The sequence below is a fragment of the Vollenhovia emeryi genome, unplaced genomic scaffold (assembly GCF_000949405.1).
Source record: "Vollenhovia emeryi isolate VEMERY1.0 unplaced genomic scaffold, V.emery_V1.0 DF939182.1, whole genome shotgun sequence".
In the NCBI taxonomy this organism is placed as follows: Eukaryota; Metazoa; Arthropoda; class Insecta; order Hymenoptera; family Formicidae; genus Vollenhovia; species Vollenhovia emeryi.
The window spans coordinates 647,673-652,167 of NW_011967184.1; positions in this window are offsets into that span (position 1 = coordinate 647,673).

The following is a 4,495-nucleotide window of genomic DNA, read 5'->3' on the forward strand; positions in this document are numbered from 1 at the left end:
ATATTTTGATGGTTATGGAGAACAATGAAGCACCAAACCACAAATAACAACAAAATAGAGAGATTTTTGTTACCAAACTTCAAGAATAGCTACAATAATTGGTTTTTATACATTATTGATGTTTATCAATGTTTAGAATATTTAATACGGGCGTTGTGGCCATATTACCTGCCTGGCCATAATGCCTGCCTTTACCCTACTACCAAACACCTGTGCCTCGTATGTTTTTATGCCAGTTTTTTGGGGACGTAGTACGCTTGCGTAATACTCGCGTAAAACTCGCGCGGCCTTCATTCATGAATGGTGCGCGCGCGCCCGATTTTTAAGACGCTATAACTCGGCGAAAAATCGACGTAGCGACACGAACAAAAAACCAATCTTCTTCGTTTGGCATCCCGCAGATGTCTACGCTGAATATATATGTCCTTATCATAAAACTTACACACGGCAATAGAATAAAAAGTAAAATGCTGAAATAGAAATTATACGTATAACTGCTAAATATAAAAATTGGCTGACAAACTATATTAGACTGTATATAGCAAGATTGCCCAATAAAATTGCAATATTGAATATAGAACAAAGGCTAATGTAACGCCAAATAACGTATCAATAATTGTACGGTATTGCATTTACATTATTTCCCAACACTACACCAATACTTTGTGCTATCCGGGCTTTATTAACACTTTATATTATAATTCAACTACAGATTTAATATTTTTATTTTCATTGCAAGAAAGTAACTGTGAAGTAACGATTCGTTACTTTTTGAGTAACTGTAATGCGTTACTTTTCAGAATTAGTAACTTGTAACTGTAACTAGTTACTTTTTAGCGAAAAAACTGTAACTGTAACTAGATACTTTTATAAAGTAACTTTCCCAACCCTGGATTAAAGTTAAGCGACGTTTGGCGAAACCGGGCCTTGATCCTCCAAATCGTCGCGTTCTTCTTGTACTTTGCATGAACCCGGAAACCTACTTAAACAAAGAAAATATTTGAGCTGTTGTAAAAGGTATTAATTCTTTCTAATAAAAAATGACTGAAGGGTTAGAGCCTGAGCAGAAAGATTGTCGCAAGTGTTTACGATTCCGTAGCAAGACGCAAGTCGATGTCGGCAGTCAACGCACGAAGAAAAGTCGTATGTCGCATTCATCGCATCGCTAGGCGACATACGTCTTGCAAGATTTGCAAGAGAAAACCTGGAGACAGTTGCGATAAAGGATGACGTGCCTACTCCAATTTCTTCATTGCGCATACGTAATTATTATTTTCTGATTGTTAGATCGAAATTAGAGCCGTTTGTGTCCAGCAGAAGTTAAGCAGAAAGGTTGTCATGACCGTTTACGATTCTGTCGTAAAACTTAAGTCGGTGTTGGAAGTCAACGCACGAAAAATTGTCGTAAACGTATGTCGCCTTGCGATGCGATGAATACGACATACGACAATTCTTCGTTCGTTGACTCTCGACACCGACTTCAGTTTTACGACAGAATCGTAAACGGTTACGACAACCTTTCTGCTCAGAGCCTTGGACTATAACGGCTCTAATTTCGACCTAACAATCAGAAGATAATAATTACGTACGCGCAATGAAGAAATTGGAGTAGGCACATCATCCATTGTCGCGAATGTCTTCAGGTTTTCTCTTGCAAATTTTCCTCCGAGTCTTTCTCGCTCTATGATAATTCGATGACCGAGATTACGTAACGTCCGTACGTTTGTACAAACATATACCTACACAAACGTGATCTTCGCCACGTTAATTATACTAAAATGCATCCGCGCGCGCGACAGTATTTTCCGTCAAATCGTAAAATGGCGTTGGGAGCGACAATGTTGCCGTGATTTATTTCTGTAATTTAACTAACTCGTCTGGTCCCGCCGCGACCTCCGCCGCGCCGCGCCGCGTCGCACTCGCGTCCTGGAGAACGCATGGAGTTCGCGACGTGCACCGGTGCATATTAAAGCTGGGCGCGGCGCGAATTAAAACTGTATTTTACAACCAACGCTCCCGCGTTCGCCGTCGAAAGCGCCGTTAAACGCGCCTGCATTCTCGCATGAGTGATTCGGTCGTTTTTACAATCGTCCGTTCCTGCCCTTCTGCGAACCCATCTTTGTTGCACATCCGTTGTATCGCACGAAACCTTCTCTCTTTTTCTCGTTCCACAGGGAAATAATCGCGCACGCAGAGGCCGTCAATAGACGATCTCTACAAATCAGACACTTTTTAATTACCTTGGCATTAAATTCAAGTCCGGCGCTTTCGCGGATTCTCACCGCATTTTTCCACCTGGCACTTATTAGTCTCGCATCGACCGTATTCGTGACTTGCTGAATTCGTGCCGGGATCGTGAAACGGTGTATCGCGTTTGCGGTATCGACGTCGGAAATACGCGCCGGGGTGCCCGATCGATAACATCGGCGGGCGATGAAAATCAGGGACGTGAATGGCCATGAAAATTCCGCGATGGGATTTTACTTATCATGTGGAATTACCGTCTCGCAGTCAACAGCGGCGGGACAGGAATTATTCCGGCGGCCGATATAACTATCTCTTCTCCTGGCGGAAAAGTTTATGCCGTACACACACACACACATACATACACACCCACGCACATAAACGTACACAGCGTGCACTCACACATGTATGCGGCCAGTGTTGTTCCGTCTTCGTCTTCTCACGTTATATTGGATTTCTCGCTGTAGTTACCGGGTTTGTTCCACGCTCGTAAACCCGCTTAAGACAAAATGGAAGCTCGACGGTGTCGGCGGGGGCATAAAAGTTGATTAAACGAATCAATACGATCGCCTCAATCACGAGATGATGTAACGACCTTGTGCAGCGTCCGTTAATTGAAGAAATACATTTCATTATTGTACGCGCGGTTTTAACACTTAGTTTAGAATCTATAAATTAATTTTACCGATTTAGAGAATTCATCCGCGCTGTTGTGCAGCGTACTTGTTGATTCTTTCACATTTTCGCAAATACAACGGGTATTAAATATATATATAAGAGAGATCCGCGTGTACGTCCGTATGGCTTATTATTTAATAAAGTTTTAAAATCCTGCGATCAATCGTAATCAATTATTCCTCAACAACGTCTTTTCAGACTCCGATTATAATTTCTTGTTACAACTCTTAACGGAAAGCTCCTTCCCGAGTCGAAATTTTGGTACTATTTTGACACTTTTAAGGATAACTTACACCTACATAGGCCAGCAATAACCTACTTCGATGACATTATATAATATCTTTTTGCTCCTCTCTTGAATCTTTAATTCTAAAAATTTACTTTAGCTCTTACTTAAAAGAATCTACTTTTATGCTAAATTGGCAAAAGTAGAAATTTCCGACACTACCAGTTTTAAAGTAGCAGTAAATTTTTTACTTGCAGTTTGACCTCTTTTACTGTCTTAGGTCCTACTGTATAATAGAATTAAAGGTTCAATATAAGGCCAAAATTTCGACTCGGGTCGTGTCGTTTCTCAAATTCGATTAATCACTCAAAAGCGCATTAACGTTTATTATTCATTCTAATTGCTGCTTTAACTTTTACCCTAATTGACCCGAGTCTCAGTAGAAATGCTCGTTATTATTCCGCCCGTTTCGAAACACGCCTGTGGCCCTCGATTCTTCCCTTAATGTCCGAACGGACGCGGCTTTCCGCGAGCCCTCCAAGTTCTACTGCGACTTTCGTGCCGCAAGAGCACGACGTTCTGGTTTTTCCGACTTTAGCAGTAATTACTCAGTTGATATGATTGGTCAGGCCGCGCGGGGGTCACGATCCTTAAGAACCGCCTTCCTGCTCTCCGGCCTTGCGGGATCGAATTATCTGCTTAATGGATGGTAATTGCTGCAAAGGTGCACTTAGCAGAGGAGCCGCGCTCGGCTTTACGCGGCACTTGTACGGGCTCAAAGCATATCCCCGACGGAAACGACCGGGTCCTGTCTCAGGCCGTGGGATTTGGTCCTTTTCGCCTGAACATATATATATATAATATATTCAGGAGAGAAGAAATTCTGAACGACCGACATAGTACCGGTAAAAAATCAAAACTTTTTAACAGGTTTAATCATCGACGACTGCGACGTGCACTGCGAAAGAGCGTTTCATCGGCAAAAGTGCGGTACACGCGGAGAAAATCGTACGCTAGATATGAAGCTGCATTACTAAACTGATATTTAATGGATGAGGAAAAGAATGGAAGTGATTTTTAATAAACCTCCCTGACTCTTCTCTCGTTGACTTTTTAAATAAATTCTCAATTTCACTTTTGTCTACGTGACCTGACACTCGAATATTAATAACTGCAACGCTCTTACGGCATTTGCGAATAGTCACTTGTACGTTAAGCGATTCGGGAACGTAGTGTCGCAAATCCAGATTGTCTTCCCATCCGGGAGACCTCGGAAATCTTTGTCCTGGGAATAAGAGACCCCCCCCCTCTCTCTCTCTCTCTCTCTCTCTCTCTCTCTCTCTCTCT